Below are 22648 nucleotides of genomic sequence, written 5' to 3'. Positions count from 1 at the left end.
AATGGCTTTTCACTTAGCAGTGGAGTTTTCAAGAATGAATTCAAGTCATTAAACAAAGGATACGTATATTTGATTCCCAAGTTTGGAACAATAAACAACAAGAGTTCAGACAGCAAGGGATACCAGTGCTACCTCAAAAAAGAAAAAAATTACCCAGCCTGAGTTGGACTAGCAAGGGATACCTGTACTCCAAAACAGACTAAAGAAACATAGGATGAGTGAGATGAACTAGCAGCAACAAGAATCATACTTCAAGGCTTTAGGATTTTAATTGATTGTAGTCGTAACAAATTAGTGTGATACTAAAATCAGATTTGTTCTATAGAGTTGAAAAACACCCAACAACATTAAAAGAGGGCAGGGAGTTCCCTGGTGGTCTAGTGGTTAGGATTCAGCACTTTCACTACAATGGCACGGGTTCAATCCCTGGTGGGGGAAGTGAGATCCCACAAGGCACACAGCATGGCCAAAATAAAAAAATAAATAAAAATAAAAAATAATTTTAAAGAAAAGGTTAAAAGAGAGCAGATCTGAGCAAAGAAAGAGAATAGATCACTAAACAAGAGCACTCAGGATAAACTAAGTTGCGCTTCAAAAACAAGATTATAATAGGTAGAAATGAAGAGATGAAGACTTCCAATAAGGATGCTTCTATTCCAAACACTTAAAATCATGGATGACCATCGCCAGAGGAATGAAAAGAAGCTGTGGTACATATATACAATGGACTATTAGCCATTAAAAGGACTAAAATAATGCCATTTGCAGCAACATGGATGGACCTAGAGATTGTCATACTGAGTGAATTAAGTCATACAGAGAAAGAGAAATCATATGATATCATTTATATGTGGAATCTAAAAAAAAATGATACAAATGAACTTATTACAAAACAGAAACAGACTCACAGACTCAGAGAACAAACTTATGGTTACCGGGGGGAAGGGTGTCGGGGAGGGATAGTTAGGGAGTTTGGGATTGAGAGAAAAAAAAAATTGTATATCACTATATTATGTACCTGTAAATTATATCTTATTGTACATCAACTATACATCAATAAAAAAGAAAAAAACAAACAAGGTCCTACTGTATAGCACAGGGAACTATATTCAATATCCTGTGATAAACCACAATGAAAAAGAATATAAAAAAGTATATATGCTGTACACTAGAAACTAACACATTATAAATCAACTATACTTCAATTAAAAACATAACAATGGATGAAAAATAAGATTATCAAAAAGATATGGCTGAACCCAAAATGAAGATAAATACGTCTCTGAGTTAGAAACAATAAAAATTCAGAAGAATAAACCATACAGTACCTAAAATGGAGCACAGGGAATAAAGAATGAGAAAGATGGCTGGATACTGACTCTATAGCAGGCAAATGATCAGAGAAGTTCAGCTCCCACAGGTAACAGCAACAGAACAGAACCAGGTTTGCTGCTTGACACCAAGAGGTGGGGATGGGAATAGAATTTGCACAGCTTGGGTCGGGGGGTGGGGGGAGAAAGAAGATGTATGAAAAAGAATCAGGCTGGGTACTTCCCTGGTGGCACAGTGGTTAAGAATGTGCCTGCCAATGCAAGGGACACGTGTTCAATCCCTGGTCCGGGAAGATCCCACATGCCACAGCGGAGCAACTGAGCCCATGCACCATAGCTACTGAGCCTGCGCTCTAGAGCCCACGAGCCACAACTACTGAAGCCCGAGCACCCCAGAGCCCATTCTCCGCAACAAGAGAAGCCATTGCAATGAGAAGCCCACACACTGCAACGAAGAGAAGCCTCTGCTCGCTGCAACTAGAGAAAGCCTGCACGCATCAACAAAGACCCAAGGCAGCCAAAAATAAATAATTTTTTTTAAACTAAAAGCTGGTTCTTTGAGAAGATAAACAAAATTGATAAACCATTAGCCAGACTCATCAAGAGAAAAAGGGAGAAGGCTCAAATCAATAGAATTAGAAATGAAAAAGGAGAAGTAACCACTGACACTGCAGAAATACAAAAGATCATGAGAGATTACTACAAGCAACTCTATGCCAATAAAATGGACAACATGGAAGAAATGGACAGATTCTTAGAAATGCACAAACTGCCGAGACTGAACCAGGAAGAAATAGAAAATATGAAAAGACCAATCACAAGCATTGAAATTGAAACTGTGATTAAAAACCTTCCAACAAACAAAAGCCCAGGACCAGATGGCTTCACAGGCGAATTCTATCAAACATTTAGAGAAGAGCTAACACCTATCCTTCTCAAACTCTTCCAAAATATTGCAGAGGGAGGAACACTCCCCAACTCATTCTCCGAGGCCACCATCACCCTGATACCAAAGCCAGACAAAGATGTCACAAAGAAAGAAAATTACAGGCCAATATCACTGATGAACATAGATGCAAAAATCCTCAACAAAATACTAGCAAACAGAATCCAACAGCACATTAAAAGGATCATACACCATGATCAAGTGGGGTTTATCCCAGGAATGCAAGGATTCTTCAACATATGCAAATCAATCAATGTGATACACCATATTAACAAATTGAAGGAGAAAAACCATATGATCATCTCAATAGATGCAGAGAAAGCTTTCGACAAAATTTAACACCCATTTATGATAAAAGCCCTGCAGAAAGTAGGCATAGAGGGAACTTTCCTCAACATAATAAAGGCCATATATGACAAACCCACAGCCAACATTGTCCTCAATGGTGAAAAACTGAAACCATTTCCACTAAGATCAGGAACAAGACAAGGTTGCCCACTCTCACCACTATTATTCAACATGGTTTTGGAAGTGTTAGCCACAGCAATCAGAGAAGACAAAGAAATAAAAGGAATCCAAATCGGGAAAGAAGAAGTAAAGCTGTCACTATTTGCAGATGACATGATACTATACATAGAGAATCCTAAAGATGCTACCAGAAAACTCCTAGAGCTAATCAATGAATTTGGTAAAGTAGCAGGATACAAAATTAATGCACAGAAATCTCTTGCATTTCTATACACTAATGACAAAAAATCTGAAAGTGAAATTAAGAAAACACTCCCGTTTACCATTGCAACAAAAAGAATAAAATATCTAGGAATAAACCTACCTAAGGAGACAAAAGACCTGTATGCAGAAAATTATAAGACACTGATGAAAGAAATTAAAGATGATACAAATAGATGGAGAGATATACCATGTTCCTGGATTGGAAGAATCAACATTGTGAAAATGACTCTACTACCCAAAGCAATCTACAGATTCAATGCAATCCCTATCAAACTACCACTGGCATTTTTCACAGAACTAGAACAAAAAATTTCACAATTTGTATGGAAACACAAAAGACCCCGAATAGGCAAAGCAATCTTGAGAACGAAAAATGGAGCTGGGGGAATCAGGCTCCCTGACTTCAGACTATATTACAAAGCTTCAGTAATCAAGACAGTTTGGTACTGGCACAAAAACAGAAATATAGATCAATGGAACAGGATAGAAAGCCCAGAGATAAACCCACACACCTATGGTCACCTTATCTTTGATAAAGGAGGCAAGCATATACAGTGGAGAAAAGACAGCCTCTTCAATAAGTGGTGCTGGGAAAATTGGACAGGTACATGTAAAAGTATGAAATTAGAACACTCCCTGACACCATGCACAAAAATAAACTCCAAATGGATTAAAGACCTAAGTGTAAGGCCAGACACTATCAAACTCTTAGAGGAAAACATAGGCAGAACACTCTATGACATACATCACAGCAAGATTCTTTTTGACCCAGCTCCCAGAGAAATGGAAATAAGAACACAAATAAACAAATGGGACCTAATGAAACTTAAAAGCTTTTGCACAGCAAAGGAAACCATAAACAAGACCAAAAGACAACCATCAGAATGGGAGAAAATATTTACAAATGAAGCAACTGACAAAGGATTAATCTCCAAGGTTTACAAGCAGCTCATGCAGCTCAATAACAAAAAAACGAACAACCCAATCCAAAAATGGGCAGAAGACCTAAATAGACATTTCTCCAAAGAAGATATACAGATGGCCTACAGACACATGAAAGAATGCTCAACATCATTAATCATTAGAGAAATGCAAATCAAAACTACAATGAGATATCATCTCACACCGGTCAGAATGGCCATCATCAAAAAATCTAGAAACAATAAATGCTGGAGAGGGTGTGGAGGAAAGGGAACACTCTTGCACTGTTGGTGGGAATGTAAATTGATACAGCCACTATGGAGAACAGTATGGAGGTTCCTTAAAAAACTACAAATAGAACTACCATACGACCCAGCAATCCCACTACTGGGCATATACCCTGAGAAAACCATAGGTCAAAAAGAGTCATGTACCAAAATGTTCATTGCAGCTCTATTTACAATAGCCAGGACATGGAAGCAACCTAAATGTCCATCGACAGATGAATGGATAAAGAAGATGTGGCACATACATACAATGGAATATTACTCAGCCATAAAAAGAAATGAAATGGAGGTATTTGTAATGAGGTGGATGGAGTTAGAGTCTGTCATACACAGTGAAGTAAGTCAGAAAGAGAAAAACAAATACAGTATGCTAACACATATATACGGAATCTAAGGAAAAAAAAAAAAAAAAAAGGCCATGAAGAACCTAGTGGCAAGACGGGAATAAAGACACAGACCTACTAGAGAATGCACTTGAGGATATGGGGAGGGGGTGGGGTGAGATGTGACAGGGTAAGAGAGTGTCATGGACATATATACACTACCAAATGTAAAATAGATAGCTAGTGGGAAGCAGCCGCATAGCACAGGGAGATCAGCTGGGTGCTTTGTGACCACCTAGAGGGGTGGGATGGGGAGGGTGGGAGGGAGGGAGATGCAAGAGGGAAGAGAAATGGGAACATATTGTATATGTATAACTGATTCACTTTGTTATAAAGCAGAAGCTAACACACCATTGTAAGGCAATTATACTTCAATAAAGATGTTTAAAAAAAAAAAAAAAGAATCAGGCTGAAAACCTATTACCTATAGCTATATAGCTTTACAGGAGCTCTAAGCCTGGAGAGAAAAGAGGACAAAAATCCAGGCTCACAGCAAATTTAAAATTAACAATAATACCTTAATATCAAATATCAAGCCAGTATTCACATTTCCCCAACTGCTGTGTAGATATTTTTTCAGTTATTCTGTATTGATTGATGTACAGTAAGTCCCCTACATACGAACCTCAGAGTTGCGAGCTTTCAAAGATGCAAACGTGCGTTCCATCAACATCAGGCGTGAGTGAAACTGCAGCTTGCCCTCCATCTCCTATTGCTGACGATCCTTCAGCTCTACCACCTCCCACCTCCTCTCCCTCCTCCAGTCAGTAACTCTTCTTGCCTGTTCACTCGATGCCAGCCCCTGTATGCCAGCTGTTGTACTGTACCGCTGTACTTTTCAAGGTACTGTACCGTAAGATTAAAAATGTTTTATTTTTTTGTGTGAAAAATATTATAAACCTATTACAGTACAGTATTATATAGCTGATTGTGTTAGTTGGGTACCTAGGCTAACTTGGACTTACGAACAAATTAGACTTGTGAACACACTCTCAGAATGGAACTCGTTCATATGTGGAGGACTTACTGTATTTATCTCTTGTCTCCTTTCATTCATCATCCCTGTATCTTTTATTATTCACTTTCTTGCAATTCTTAGAATTTTGGGTTGGAAAAACCAGGCAGTTGTCCTGTAAAGATTCTCAGTATGAATTTTGTTGATGGCATCCCCATAGTGTTAACAAGTTTTTTTGGTGTTTTGTTTTTGTTTTGTCTTCTATTTCCTATAAATTGGTAAATTTAAAGGCTAGATCAGATTCATGATTATAACCTGAGGGCAAGACTAAGGCACAGACAGCATGGCATACTTCCAAAACGATGTATCTAATATCTGGATATCTTTTTTGTGATATTACCAACTATTGGTGATCTTTGCCTAGACATTATTCATTAGGAGATGCAAAATGGTGATAGTCTAAGCCTATCACTGAGACTTCCCTGGTGGCGCAGTGGTTAAGAATCCGCCTATCAATGCAAGGGACACAGGTTCGAGCCCTGGTCCAGGAAGATCCCACATGCCGCGGAGCAACTAAGCCCGTGCGCCACAACTATTGAGCCTGCACTCTAGAGCCCGTGAGCCACAACTACTGAGCCCACGTGCCACAGCTACTGAAGCCTGCGCGCCTAGAGCCTGTGCTCCACAACAAGAGAAGCCACCGCAATGAGAAGCCCGCGCAACACAATGAAGAGTAGCTACTAGAGAAAGCCCGCACGCAGCAACGAAGACCCAACACAGCCAAAAAATATATAATAAACAAAGTCTATCAATCTTTATTAGAATACATCTATAGAAAGAAACTTCTCTTATTTGGTCACCCTGAGATCCAATTCATATAAGAAAGGTAGGATAAATGCTTATTTTTCTTTATTTATCAAAACTGTCAAAATAATGTTAGCCCAAAAGCAACTAAAGTATTTTTTTAAGTTTTAGCATCATTACGAACTCTAGGATTAAACATACTTGACTTGTTTCATTAGTTATTTTCTTTACTGATGTTCAAATTGTCCCCTTTTTTTAAATTTATTTTTTATTGAAGCACAGTTGAATTACAATGTTGTGTTAATTACTGCTGTACAGCAAAGTGACTCAGTTACACACATATATACATTCTTTTTCATATTCTTTTCCATTATGGTTTACCACAGGATATTGAATATAGCTCCCTGTGCTATACAGTAGGACCTTGTTGTTTATCCATTCTATATATACCAGTTTGCATCTGCTAATCCCAAACTCCCAATCAAACCCTCTCCTACCCCTCCCACTTGGCAACCACCAGTCTATTCTCCATGCCCCTGATTGTTTCTGTTCCCAAGACAGGTTCATTTGTGTCATATTTTAGATTCCACATATAAGTGATATCATATGGTATTTGTCTTTCACTTTGACTTACTTCACTTAGTATGATAATCTCTAGTTGCATCCATGTTGCTGCAAATGGCATTACTTAGTTCTTTTTTATGGCTGAGTTGTATTCCATTGTATGTATGTACCACTTCTTCTTTGTCCATTCATCTGTTGATAGACATTCACGTTGTTTCCATGTCTTGGCTACTGTGAATAGTGCTGCTATGAACATCGGGGTATGTGTATCCTGTATCTTTTTGAATTACAGTTTTGTCTGAATATCTGCCCAGGAGTGGGACTGCTGGATCATATGGTAATTCTATTTTTAGTTTTCTGCAGAACTTCCATTCTGTTTTCCATAGTGGCTGCACCAACTTACATTCCCACCAACGGTGTAGGAAGCTTCCCTTTTCTCCCCACACTCTCCAGCATTTGTTATTTGTAGACTTTTTAATGATGGCCATTCTGACCAGCATGAGGTGGTACCTCATTGTAGTTTTGATTTGCATTTCTCTAATAATTAGCAATGTTGAGCATCTTCTCATGTGCCTATGGGCCATCTGTATTTCTTCTTTGGAGAAATGTTATTAAGGTCTTCTGCCCATTTTTCGATTGGGTTGTTTGTTTTTTTGTTGTCAAGTTGTATGAGCTGTTTGTATATTTTGGAAATTAATCCCTTGTCAGTAGCATCATTTGCAAACATTTTCTCCCATTCTGTAGGTTGTCTTTTTGTTTTGTTTATGGTTTCCTTTGCTATGCAAAAGTCTGTAAGTTTGATTAGGTCCCATTTGTTTATTTTGGCTTTTATTTCTATTGCCTTGGGAGACTGACCTAAGAAAACATTGGTACAATTTATGTCAAAGAATGTTTTGCCTATGTTCTCTTCTAGGAGTTTTATGGTATCACGTCTTATGTTTAAGTCTTTAAGCCATTTTGGGTTTATTTTTGTGTATGGTGAGAGGGCACATTGTAACTTCTTTGATTTACATGTGGCTGTCCAACTTTTCCAACACCACTTGCTGGAGAGACTTTTTCCCATTGTATATTCCTTTTTTTTTTTTTGGCTGCTCCACGCAACATGTGAGATCTTTGTTCCCCAACCAGGGATCAAACCTGCACCCCCTACAGTGGAAGCATGGAGTTCTAACCACTGGACTGCCAGGGAATCCTCTCCCATTGTATATTCTGGCCTCCTTTGTCGAAGATTAATTGATCGTAGGTGTGTGGGTTTATTTCTGGGCTCTCTATTCTGTCCATTGATCATATACCTGTTTTTGTGCCAGTACCATACTTTGTAGTATTGTCTGAAGTCTGGGATGGTTATGCCTCCCAATTTGTTCTTTTTCTTCAGGATTGCTTTGGCAATTCTGGTCTTTTATGGTTCCATATGAATCTTAAGATTATTTGTTCTAGTTCTGTGAAAAAGGTCATGGATAATTTGATAGGGATCGCATTAAATCTGTAGATTGCTTTCGGTAGTATTGCCATTTTAACAATATTAATTCTTCCAATCCAAGAGCATGGGATATCTTTCCATTTCTTTGTATCATCTTCAATTTCCTTTATTAATGTTTTACAGCTCTCAGCATATAAGTCTTTCACCTCCTTGGTGAGGTTTATTTCTAAGTATTTTATTTTTGGGGCTGAGATATTTAAAAGCATTGTTTTTTTTACATTCCCTTTCTGATATTTCATTGTTGGTGTAAAGAAACGCAACCAATTTCTGTATGTTAATCTTATACCCTGCTACCTTGCTGAATTCGTTTATCAGTTTTAGTAGTTTTTAGGTGGAGTTTTTAGGGTTTTCTATATATAGTATCATATCATCTGCATATAATGCAATTGTCCCCCTTTTGACCAATGGGATCTTATTCAGGATGGCTCTTAGGTTGTTTTGACACTACCCTCTTTTTAGTTGCTCTATTGCTTTCTGACAAGACATTCTAGGAAAAAAAAAAAACACTCGAGTTGCTCTCCTGGCATTCTCACCTTTGTACAATCCCCTCCATTAAGTATGAGTGGGACCTGTGACTTGCTCCTAATCAGTAAAATATGACAAAGGTGACAAAATGTTAAAAATGATTACATATACATAATTATATTACATAAGACTGTAACCCCTGTTAATAGGACACTCTTTCTCTCCCTTACTGGCTTTGAAGAAAGCAGCTGCCATGTTATAAGCTGCCTATGGAGAGGGTCATGAGGCAAGGAGCTAAGAACAGCCTCCCAGACAACAGCCAACAAGAAACTAAGGCTTTCAGTTGGGCACCCTCCAAGGAACTGAATGCTGCCAACAACCACATGAACTTGGAAGCAGATCTTTCCCCAGCTGAACCTCAGATGAGACCCCTGCCATGGACAACACCATAATAGCAGTTTTGTGAAACCCTGTAGCAGAGGACCCAGTTAAGGGGGTGGTGCAAATGTGTGTTACTGTAAACCTTTGAGCTTGTGGTACTATTGATAATATATGCAGGCTCATCTCCTACACTTCCTGCCTTAGACTTGGAAAATGCCCATTCTGAGCACTAGTTTACTTTTATTGTGAAAGGATATTTAAAGATCACAATGTGAGCATCAAGAGTGCTATTGGGTTGGTCACTGTTTCTAGACCTTTTAAGTCAACAGGGCCAGAAAATGCATACATTTTAATAAGTTAAATTATTGCATGAGTGCATACAGGTGCTTCTACTCAAATTTAGTACTATAGGGTTTTTACATAATTTCACTACATCTGCTTTAGCAACATGGATACAAGGTTGAAATTATCACACTAAGTGAAGTAAGCCAGAAAGAAAAAGGCAAATATCATATGATATCACTTATATGTGGAATCTAAAATATGACACAAATGAACCTATCTATGAAATAGAAACAATCACAGACATAGAGAAGAAACTGGCAGTTGCCATGGGGGAGGGGGTTGGGGGAGGGAAGAGTGGGAGGCTGGAGTTAGCAGATGTAAGCTTTTATATACAGAATGGGTAAACAAGGTCCTACTGTATAGCACAGAGAACTATATTCAATATCCTAGGATAAATCATAACAAAGGAATATTTTTTAAAAAAGAATGTTTATATATGTATAACTGAATCACTGTGCTGTACAGTAGAAATGAACACAACATTGTAAATCAACTATACTTCAATTAAAAAAATGGGACTTCCCTGGCAGTCCAGTGGTTAAGACTTCGCCTTCTAATGCAGGGGGTGCGGGTTTGATCCCTAGTCAGGGAGCTGAGATCCCACATGCCTTGTGGCCAAAAAACCAAAACATAAAACAGAAGCAATATTGTAACAAATTCAATAAAGCTTTTAAAAAATGGTCCACATCAGAAGTATTAAAAAAAAAAACACTACATCTCCTTTAAATAATGCTAAAAGTCTCAGTTTTCAACAAAACCAATATATTCACTCATTTCAATTAGCCCACAACACACGCACTACACAGTACTGAAATACAATGCATACACTGCCACCAAAATTATGATTATAATAGTTCAAGACTTGTTTTCCTTCTCTGTCATCCTTCCTGCACTCTCTTCCCAGGGTCTATTCCAGTGGGGAATATCATCAGTCAGTCAAGTCATTGCCTTTTTTTTTTTTTTAACCCCACATTTGTTTATTTATTTATTTTTGGCTGTGTTGGGTCTTCGTTTCTGTGTGAGGGCTTTCTCTAGTTGTGGCAAGTGGGGGCCACTCTTCATCGCGGTGCACGGACCTCTCACTATCGCAGCCTCTCTTGTTGCGGAGCACAGGCTCCAGACGCGCAGGCTCAGTAGTTGTGGCTCACGGGCCTAGTTGCTCGGCGGCATGTGGGATCTTCCCAGACCAGGGCTCGAACCCATGTCCCCTGCATTAGCAGGCAGATTCTCAACCACTGCGCCACCAGGGAAGCCCAAGTCATTGTCTTTTAAAGTCACTTGGCGTAGTTTCACTCTGGTGTCCACCAAGTGAATACACGTAAAATTCATTTGTTTTGCTTTACTTTTAATTTTTAGAGACCTAAGAAAAATTTTTAATAATTATGCAAAATATTTACATGGCTCCAAAGTCAGGTCTAAAGAAAAAGGAAAATTCAGAACATAAATTGTACCCTTGTGCTCTTCTACACTATGTTCCTCTCCCCCATAACAAACTGTCATTTTTTTTAGATTTCATTCAATACTCTTCTAAATATGAGTGCGCTCTCTCTCTCTCTCTATATATATATACACACACACATACACGCACACAAACACACACACACACACATCCTCATCTCCCTCTTTCTCAGTACATGATTTCATATTAGAAACACTTCTTTCTACCTTGCATTTTTCTTTTAACTGTCCCAGAACAAACCTAGTTTGCAACTAGAGGAAGAGTGGGCCAGGGAGAAACGGTTAAAAAATAAATAAATAATTTGGAGGTGGGGGTGGGAATGATCACTAAGAGTGAAAAGCGTAAAAAAGAAAAAAACCTCCACTTAAAATGAACTTAATAAACCAATAATCCAAAACATAGGAAGAAATCTAATGATGAGGGGAAAAAAACCCCACTAAAAACATGAATTCACACCAGATAGTATTAGTTTTATGTAACAGTCTGACAAAGATTTAAAAATTTGAACATGTTAAAGATGTCAGATAAAGGAATTTTTTTATAAAATAGCACAACGGTTATAAAACAAAAACAGAGAACTGAAACAGGCAGGTATATATGAAAAAGCAATTTCAAAGCTAAGAAATGAAAATTGTAAATACTGGCATGTAGACTCAATAGACAGAATAAACTCTAAGCTGGACAGTAGCAGAGGAAAAAAGTAAATTGCTACACTGTACCAAATTCACCTGGTATAAGGCATAGAAAAAAAAAAAACAAAACTGAAAGAGCAATTAAAATAGAGGATAAACTAAAAGACTCCAACATAGGTCTACCAAAAGAGAAGAAAAGTAAAAATAACAAAAGCAATATTTGAATAGCTGAGAATTTTCCAAAACTGAAGACAATCTGATTCCTCAGATTATATGTATACTCTGAGTATTAGTTAGATATAGAGAAATAGGTCCACACTCACAGTGCACTACAGTAAAACTGTAAAATACCAAGCACAAAGAGCTGCAACTTTTAAGAAAATAACTAACCAGACTACTTCACAACAAATGTCCATAACAACTTAAGAAAACCACATGCAAACACTGGCATCCCTGAAATATTTACAAATTTATAATGTCATATGGGGGTTGGGGGAGAGTGAAGACTTCAAAGTTTACTAGATAACTATCCATACCTTAACATTCTTACATAATTATTTACCTATGACTCTAAAAGCAAGGTGTGGACAATACATAATACTACTAACTCAAAGATTTACTTCAAAGTATCTACTAAATTCACACATTTTAGTCCTTAAAAGAAAAAACTGAAATGCTAAGTAGTGAAACTTTGTCGAAAAGAAAACAGCAGCATAGAAGGGAAGAAACAAAAATCAATTCCTGGGAAAACAATTGTGAAAGGCAACATTGAACTTTATACCACAACATGCACGAATACCTTTATAACCCTGAGGCAGGAAAGGATTTCTTAAACAAGACACAAAGTACAAACCATAAAAGGAAAATCCTGAGAAATTCAACTAAATTAAAATGTTTAACTTTTATTAACAAAGAAACCATACAAAAGTGAAAACGACAAGCCACAAAATGGGAAAAGACATTTGTGATACATGATCCACAGAGAATTAGTATTCAGAACATATAAAGAAGTCCTATCAAAAAGAAAGACAAACCCAACAGTCATTTCTGAGAAAAGGAAACAAAAATGGCCAGGAAACATTTGAAAAGACATCTCCCCTCAGTAAGCAAAAATGCACAAACTACAAGATATCAATTCAACCCAACAAGCTGTCTAACTTTAGTATTTACCAACATCAAGTACAGTAGACTTTTGAACAACACGGGAGTGAAATGTGAGGGTGTTATACACAGATTTTTTTCAATAGTAAATACTACAGTACTATACAACATGCAGTTAGTTTAATTTGTGATGCCAAACCATGGATCGAGAGGAACAGGGGATACAGAGGGCCAACTATAAATTATAGGCAGAATTTCAAGTGCACAGAGGTCAGCATCCCGAACCCCCCCAAGCTGTTCAAGGGTCAACTGTATAGGCCAGAATGTGGAGCCATCACATGTATACACTAGTGAGGAGAATAAACTGGTACAATTATATTGGAAAACAACTCAGTGCTACCTACAGTAAAGCTGAAAATGTACCTCTCCTACAATTCAGCAATTCCACTCCCAACTAGGTATAAAGTCCAACACAATTTACTCAAACTGCAAATCTCAACATTAGTGGGTAGCAAAAATCAACTTAGTTGGTCTTGATTAGCATTCTTATTCTTAATGAAACAAAGTAGCATCACATGGGGTTTTTTTCCCCAAGAAACTTTGTTACATATGTATACATCTGATAATGTATTGAGTCTCATAATGTAAAATTTATTTCTTATTGTAAGTAGTAACAAAAAAAGTTTTTTAAAACACTGTACTAAAGACAGTAAGGATGCAAGTGCACCAAGAGACCTATACAAGGTATTCACAGCAGAACTGTTTATAATAGCAAAAGAAAACTGGAAACTACCCAAATGCCCATCAACAGATAATAAACAAGGCAGCAAATTTACATACAATGAAACTCCAGGTAGAAGTGAAAGTGAATGAATTAGAGCTATATACAATTTGGTGGAAGAATATCTGGACAATAAAGTTGAGGAGAAAAAGGAAGTTGCAAATAAACTCATACAGAAGGATCCCATTTAGTGTTCAAAAACAGAAAAAAAAAAAAAAGATACAAAAAGGGATTATACACCACAGTAACTGAAACTATACCCAGAAATGAAAATACCAAATTATATGAGAAGCTTGAGAAATTCACATCACAGAAATCATGTTCAGCCAACCTGAGATATCCAGGTTAGGAAAACTATGTAAAATAATTACGGAGCACATTTCAAATGAACATGACTTCCCAATAAACTAAACAAGTACAGGCCAGAAGCACACAAATGAATTCAACCTGTGCATGGATATTAAAAATTTAAGGGACCTCCCTGGTGGCACAGTGGTTAAGAATCTGCCTGCCAACGCAGGGGACATGGGTTCCAGCCCTGGTCTGGGAAGATCCCACATGCCGCGGAGCAAATAAGCCCATGCGCCACAACTAATGAGCCTGCACTCTAGAGCCCGCGAGCCACAACTACTGAGCCCGTGTGCCACAACTAATGAAGGCCGCGCGCCTAGAGCCCATGTTCCGCAACAAAAGAAGCCACCCCAATGAGAAGCCCAAGCACCGCACGAAGAGTAGCCCCTGCTCACCGCAACTAGAGAAAGCCCACGCACAGCAACGAAGACCCAACGCAGCCAAAAACAAATAAAAATAAATTTATTTTTAAAAAAAGTTTAAGGAAACATTTTAAATGTTCAACAACATAGCATTCAGAACATTAGGGAGCTTTCAAAGTACAGCCTAGCTTGTTCAAATTTACTTCAAAGGTAACCAGATCTAAACACATGCAATCACTAAATAATTTATGTATATATTTCATTCAGAACACTTACATTGCTGATCAACCAAGATTAACTAGTACTAAGAAGTACTTTTGCTGAAATTCGTGCATTAAATTTTGTTTTCCATCCCACTCCCAAGAGTAAACCTGAAACCCTTATTCCTGAACTCTCACTTTCCATGGCATTGCACGTAAATCAACTAGCCGTGCTAATGGAGAAGGCGGATGGCACAAATGACAAGTAAAGCAATTGGCAAAATTAGCAGTAATCCAAGTCAGGAAGATTCAAATTCTAGTCTCAAGTTTGTTTGTTTGAATACATACAAATTTTAACATTATTAGTTTGACTTTCTCATGATCCGTTTAATCAGTGGTGTCTGAAAGGAATGATACAACTTTCCTAAGTCATTATTTAAGCCTTAAAGGAACGTATTACATGCCTTTTTGTATTTGGACAATGCTTTTTTAAATCATTATTTCTTACTCCAGATCTGTCATTTAAATATGGCTAGATATGGAGAGTTCCTTAAAATACGTGATATATCTAGCTCCTCACTTATATAATTGCCATGTGGGTAATCTGTAGTTAAATTATGAAGTACTTTTTCAAAAAAATGAAAACTGGGAACTGAAATAATTATATAATATTTCCTATTAAAGTATTCATATTTGAAAAAAAAATGACAAGTAAACCAGAAGGCTCAATGAGTCCCAATCATTTTCAAACATCAGGCAATTGATTCATTCATTAAACTGAGCACTACCTAAGTGCCAGAAATATACTTCACAGTGGTGAGCAAGAAAGTTCCCGCCTCATAGTGCTTATATTCTTAGAGGTGAAACAGATATCAAGCATATAAATAAACAAGCATATATTATAATGTTAGGTAATAACTGATCATGCAGTGAAGAAAAATAAGGCTGAGACAAAGAATAAAGAGGACATGCATTTTGCTGATCAGGGTTGGCCTTTCTGAAATAACCACTGAGCAATGCATACAAGATCACAGGGCAGTAAAACTCATAATGCACATACCCAGGAATTAAGACTGAAAAAATTTCTTGTAAATTAAAAAGATCATAGTCTACCTATTGCTTTCTCTATAAAACACTTTATAGAATTTGGTTTTAAATGGCTTTTACTATTTTCTCTCCTTGGAAAACTTTAAGTTCTCAAATTTAAGTCACTAGCTTTAAGAGTTAATTCTCTAACTCCAGGGGAAAGAAATCTTTATAACCTTAATGTAGCTTTCTAATACCTAACATCAGACAATTGCACATAGACAGTGCCTTACTCTTGTTTTCAGAAAGCATTCTTACGAAACAGCTCAATGTATGAGAATGGGCTCTAGAGTCAGAATATCTAGTTCAAATTCAGGTTCCTCCTTTTATTTGCTTCGTCTTTGGACAAATTATTTAACCTGCCTCCCTCGTTTCCACCAAATACTATCTATCTCATTAGGATGCAGAGAGGATAAATATGATACTGTACATTAAGTATTTACAAAGCCTTACAACAAATAAGCACTCTAATGTTAGCTATCACTTATGTAGCAACTACTAAGATAATATAAGCAAGGCAAATGAGTTTCCGGCAAGTAAATCCACACATACAGTAAGTGGTATTAACTAGCAAAGCCAAATTCAAACCCAAGTTCTTCAGACTCCCTAGCACCCACACTCTTTCCACTTACACCACACATTATATAATTAAAGAACTGAGCAATAAGAAACTTGCACAAACCTTAGAATTAATAAGGTCTAAGACCTGTAGGTCTCCTAACTACTGACTTCCAGACCAGACTGTTTCCTTGGCAACTTAAATGACTCATGTGTAAGAATAAATAATAATCATCCCACATTTTCCAGTGAGAATGTAGCATAACATCAGGTCTCCTGACAAAGTAATTACTAAAAATCATATAAGTTCTGATAACTAATTGCAGATGTCACTCAGAACCAAAAATAAAGAAATGTGGATAAATGACATTCTCCTCTAGTAATGGCAGGCAGCTAGGATCCTATGGCCCCCATGAAAACCGTTCAATATGGAAGCTATCTTAAAGGACCTCTCACTGGATTAAATGACATTTCTCCCCTTGGTTAAAAATACATGGGCTAGTGTCTATAGAAAGCTAAATGCTTCTGGCTAGCAACCTACTCACCTATACACTTGCTTATTTCTACAAATCGATTAGATGACAGAATAAAGACAAAGCTGTTATTTCTATGAAAACTAAGTTAAATCTTTGGAAGCCTTGATAAGGATTGGAAAAATCTAGAATGATTTTGAAGTTCGAATGTTTCATTACACCAAAAAAAAGCAATACTAGAAATTACAGACAATGCTTTTAAGGAATGATGTATAGAAAAAAGATCAGGAGACCCCCTACTCAAAGACAAGAGATTGATCCAAATAAAAAGAGAGGCAAATAAAAGTAAAAGTAAATGCTTAAAATTAAAACAAAGTGCACAGATACCTCAAGTTCTTGCTTTAACCAAACTTTTTAAATTACCTAACTAATGGTCCTAATCACGTGGGACAGGTAAGACAGTCTCCGCCACATTCAAACATCACTCCCTCCACCAAGGGGTTCCCAAAGGTTCCCTGCCACTTTTCTTCTGCTCTCTGACTGCTCCTAGGAAAGGAGCAAAGTGAAAACTACATGTGTCCAAAAATGAGTATGCATCACAGTAAAAAAAAAACAAAACCTGCAGGATAAAGATTTTAATTCACTTGTAATAAACACATCTTTAATAAATCTTTATTGAGCACCTGTTATGTGCCAAGCACTGCCCTAAACCCTTAGAATCCATCAATAAACAAAAGGAGACAAAAAGCCCTGTCCTCATAGAGGTTACATTATAGCGTACGTCTGGGGGCAGAGAGAAGAGATAATAAACATGATCAACAAGGAAATTATATAGTTTGTTGAAAGGTGACAATTGCTATGGAAAACAGAACAGGGTAGAGAGATCATAAGTAGGGAAGTGCAGCTTTAAATAGAAGGCAGATCATTTTGAAAAACATTTTAAGAGCAAAGATTTAAAGGAGACAAGGCAATCAGTCATGTAGATACCTTACAGAAAAAATGACTAAAGGAGGAGTAACAGCCAGTGTAAAGGCTCTAAGACAGCCAGTGGGGCTGGAGTGAAATAAGCAGGAGGCAGAGTAGTAGCTAACTTAGGAGAGGTAAGGGAGGATGGGGAGAGTAGGAGTATCCAGATTCTGTAAGACCTTGTAGACCACAAGGACTTTGGATTTTACTCTGCATATGGGAAGTCACTGCAGGGTTTTGAGGAAAGAAGTGGTATGATCTGGTTGCTTTGTTGAAAAAGACTTTAGAGAGCTAGGATAGAAGCAGAGAAACCCATTAGGAGGTTAACTGCAGAAATATAGGCAAGAGAGAGAAGACTGGTTTGGACTAGCCTAATGAGCAATGGAGGTGGTAAGAACTGATTTGATTCTGGATATATTTTCAAGATAAGATTGAGCCAAGAATGCCAAGTATGAATGAGATAAGTCAGGGATGACTCCATTTTTCTTTTCACCTGAATATTGGATAGAGCTGCCATCTAATAAGATGGATTAGCCTGCACCTACGGCAGGTTTAAAGAGGAACATGGAATTTTAGTTTGAGTTTACTACTTCACATCCAAACAGAAATTCAGAACAGGTCGTACAGAATACAGGAGGTAAGTCTGGACTGTAGATATAAAAATGGAAGCCATCAGCATATAGGTATTTAAAGCCATGACACTGGATGAGATCACCAGAGGAGTATAAAAAGAAAGGTGAACCAAGGATTGAGCACTTCAAGAATGAGAACGAATCATAAACACAGAATAAGTAGAGCAATTAGTGAGAAGAGAAACCCAAAAAACAATGTCCTGTAAGGAGGGGAGTATAAACAATTCATTTAAGTTCCACTTAGTGTACAAATCACTTTGCTGAAACTAGACTTGAGGTTAGAAGTTCTTAATCAGCCTGTAGTAGTTAAGGTGATAGGTAAAATACTAAATCACAACTTTTTTAAAAGGAGGTCACTTCTTACACATTTCCTAGGAGTATCAGATTTCCTACTGGAGTCATTACTAAAACTATTCTTAGTACTAAAAGTATACTATTTTGCCTATTTTATCTTTTTAAGATAAAACCAATTAAAAACGTATACCATTTTAAAAATTAATTTTAAAAGCCTAAATAGGGGCTTCCCTGGTGGCGCAGTGGTTGAGAATCTGCCTGCCAATGCGGGGGACACGGGTTCGAGCCCTGGTCTGGGAAGATCCCACATGCCGCGGAGCGGCTGGGCCCGTGAGCCACAATTGCTGAGCCTGCGCGTCTGGAGCCTGTGCTCCGCAACAAGAGAGGCCGCGGATAGTGAGAGGCCCGCGCACTGCGATGAGGAGTGGCCCCCGCTTGCCGCAACTAGAGAAAGCCCTCGCACAGAAACGAAGACCCAACACAGCCATAAATAAATAAATAAATAAACAAATAAAGCATGACACAAATTAAGCAATGTGAATACCATCAAGCTTTAAAAAAAAAAAAAAAAAGCCTAAATAACACTGCAATCAAACTCAAAGACCGAAAAAAACATTTAAACACCAATTCAACACCCTGGCATGCAAACAGTTATAAACTGTCATTACTTTTCTCTTTCTAGAGCTCAGATACAGAAGATTAAGTTAAATCAAACTCCTTAGTTATGGTACTAAAGGTTTTTTCCCTTTCTGTTTAATTTTCTGTTTATAGAAAAAAATAGCTTATATTCTTATCCAAACCAATGTTTAACCTGTGCTTTGTATATAAACTACATTTTTAAGATCAGAACACCCAAAGTCATGTTCACAAAAACTGAAAGAGGAAGCAATGAAACTCAACTTCATTTGTGCATAAAAGTGATAATTTCTAAAGAAACAATTACTTGCTTCTAGCCTCTAAGTATCCTCTGGATTTACCTGCAAAATAACTAAAAACATAAACAGTATACAGAAAAAGCAGCTTACAAGATGTTATCCTCAAACGTTCGAATGTTCTTGAAAAGCATAGTCTCTCTTCATTTCCTTTTTACACATTAGGTCAGATTCCTAAGAAACCCATACCGTTACATTTATTAACAACTTAAATTTTTTACAAAGTATTGTGAGATCTTTTAGATTAAAACTTTCTTTGCTATAAAAAGTTATAATAAGTATGCAATTAAAAATACACCTTCCATATATTTCAAGTAAAATTCAAGGTAAGTTACCAACAGTATCAATCTTAACACAAGTCCTTTAAAGTAAGCCTCAAAAAAGCTTTCACTTCTCAGGCCCTTTATAAAAGTCATACTGACTGTCCTTTAACATCTAATTATTAAAATGTTCTCCCCACTAAAAGCAGGTTAAAGCCTACAACCTGGAAAGAGGCATGGAGTGAGAGACAGATGAAAACACTTGCATCAAGCAGAAGAGACTATGATATTAAAGGAGGATACAGAAAAAACTAAACTGGAAACAAATTCATAAATTAATGGCTCTTCATAATGTTGACTCTGAGCCATCAAGAAAGGGTTATAGAATACTCAATATCTTTTATAATTTTAAAGTGTTTAATATTTTTAAGAAAAAATTTCATCAGGCTTTGTTATATTTTAAGTTTCAGTATGAATCTCACAAAGGTAAACAGAACACTTCATTCTCTAAGTGCACCTGATAGAGTTGGTTACACTGCTAAGGCTGCAAAATTAGGAAAGACATTTCTAACTCAATGTTGGGGGGAGGGAAAGAGGGGTGAATTAATGAATTTTCCTTAGAATCTACAAACAATAAACCCAGTTATTTCTTGTTAGATCCCTGAACAAGAGGATGTGGGGAGTCGGGGGTGGGGCGGGGGGGGGGGCTTGTTTATCAGAGAACACATTAAATATGAAAGTATTTATAGCAAGGTATGTCTACCCAAAACACAAAGCAACTCAAGAGTACTCCAGTGTTATTCTTGGGACAATCATAAGTCTCATCAGCAACTACTTTAGCCAGACTGAAGACAGTGATGCCATTCACCTGCTAGGTGAGGCAGGGAGAAGTGCAACCTAATTAACCAATAATTCAAACTTTAAGACAATTCCTACACAATTCAGAGTGTTTAGTTCACCCCAAGGTGTGTATCTTTAGCAGGCTATGGGTGTCTAAATTTCTCAAGCGTTTCCACAAAGCGTCTCAGAAAAAGCACAACTTTGAACAGTTAACTTCAACTGCAGCTTTTTAAGCAGTGTTTATTCAGATACCTGCTAAGGAATCCTTTTCTGGAATAGGCGCAACCATGAATTTAGATTCCCGCTTCCGCCCACAAGGAAGAGCTAAGATTAAACAGCCCGCTCTTGAACCTAATCAGGGTGCAGTTGGCCGAGGTTAGGATGCCGCTCCCCGCGTCTGGGGATGCCGGTCTCTGGTACACATGCTGCCTCACGACCGACGCGCGGTGCTGCACATGCCACACCAGTTGTCGGATTACCGTACGACTTTTCTAGGCTGCCGGTTGGGTTTTCTGCCGAGGTCCCCAACGCCAAAAATCTCATTGTTGGAGACTGAAGGGGGGAGGGGGAATCACTAAGGAAGACACACCCCTCAGGGAGAGGAAGGATAACTTCCCCAGTCTCAAGGGCGGTCCACAGATTTTTTCCAAACTCTGCCCTCACGCTGCTTTCCCATGCCCAACCGCCCCTCTCTAGGACCCGGGGGCGAGCACAGGGCGGCGGGAGGGGGCACTGGAAGGGCCGGACGCCGCTTCCCCCAGTACCCCGAGAGCGGCGAGGGCTGGAATTCCAGCATGGCGTAAGTGTGGCCCAGCTCCCGCCCAGGGAGGCCTCCGGGGACGCGCTCCCTCCGTCCACCGGCCGAGGAGGCGGTAATCAGCCTTCCTTCCCGAGGGCCTTCACGCCCGGCTAAAAATAGGCGCCTCGGTCACCCCAGGGCCCTCTCCGGCCGACCTCGCCCTCGGGAGACGTCCTCGGACGAGACGCCGCGGCGGAACCGGGATCGGGCCCGCGGCGGCCCGGCGAGGCCGAGAGGCCGCTCGGAGCCCGCCCGCCTCGGTGGCCCGGCCCAAGCAGGAGCCCGGCGGCGGCGACCCGGCGCCCGAGGCCTACCCGGCGGGGGCGGCGGCGGGCGGTGTCCCAGCCCCACGGCCGCGCCCCCCCCCACCGCCCGACGCGGCCCTCCAGTCTGCCTGGGACCCCGCGGCCGGCGCAACCCTCCCCTCTCCGCGGTCCCCGCGGCCGGAGCCCGGGCCCGGCGCAGCCCGCTCTCCCTTACCCTGCGCGGCCGAGGAAGGATACCGGAAAGACGCGGCGGCACCGGCAGTACAGCCCGAGCCGCCCGCTCCGAGTGGCCGCCGCCGCCGCAGTATCTCAGGTGCCGTCGCGCCTCCCGGCAGGAAACGGGCGGTTTCGGGGCGGGGCGGCCCCGGCACGTCCCGGCGTCTGGGCCGGCGGTGCCCGGAGACCGGCCCCTTAAAGGGACAGGCGTCGCCGCCTCGTCCCCCGCGCGCTCTCCCGCGCGCTCGGGTAAGTCCCAGCGTCTGGCGGGCTCGGGATTCCGGGGCTTTCCTCCCGAGATAACGTCCCGCAGCTAGGTGGAAGGTGGGAGCTCTGGGGCCCGAGGCTCAGCGGAATTCCCTTCGTGCGGGAGCCCTGCTCTCTCTGTCTCTCTCTGTCTCTCTCTGTCTTTCCCCCAAAGCTGGTTTCGTCTTGCATGGCCCTCCAACCTGGCCCCTCAGACTGGATTTTTTTTTTTTTCTCTTCCTTATGATTTTCTTTTTTTGAATTTTTGAATTTTATTTTATTTTATTTTTTTATACAGCAGGTTCTTGTTAGTTATCCATTTTATACATATTAGCGTATATATGGATTTTTTTTTTTTTTATCCTTAAGCAAATGGTACTCGATTTCACCTAGCCCTCCCAGATTCCTCCCCAGAAATCAATAGAAAACGAAATCATCCGTTCCTCTGTCTCAAGAGTTTTTCTTTGAATTCTCCTTCGGGCAACCCTGGAGCCAAAGAGAGAGAGAAATTTTAAACGGACCCAAATAAATTGTGTGCAAATATTGTGAAGCTGTTGTGTCTGCCAGCCGATGGCCATTCATTAAGCCCAGGTAAATAAC

At 39.3% G+C, this 22648-nt stretch overlaps 1 protein-coding gene across 9 annotated transcripts in view; it reads right to left on the bottom strand.

Annotated features, from left to right (window-relative positions):
- Positions 1-21936, bottom strand: part of KTN1 (kinectin 1) — a 124657-nt gene extending 102721 nt beyond the window's left edge. For 8 of the 9 annotated variants that reach the window (XM_036841671.1, XM_036841664.1, XM_036841670.1 and 5 more), the window contains exon 1: positions 21801-21936. The gene's annotated coding sequence lies outside the window, so the exon portion shown is untranslated. The remainder of the gene's footprint in view (positions 1-21800) is intronic. The other variant, XM_036841665.1, reaches the window with a different exon arrangement.
- Positions 21937-22648: the final 712 nt, after the last annotated feature.

The sequence above is a fragment of the Balaenoptera musculus genome, chromosome 2, assembly GCF_009873245.2.
Source record: "Balaenoptera musculus isolate JJ_BM4_2016_0621 chromosome 2, mBalMus1.pri.v3, whole genome shotgun sequence".
Lineage (NCBI taxonomy): Eukaryota > Metazoa > Chordata > Mammalia > Artiodactyla > Balaenopteridae > Balaenoptera > Balaenoptera musculus.
The sequence above is the reverse complement of the archived record's forward strand: the minus strand, read 5'-3'. Positions and strand labels throughout refer to the sequence as shown.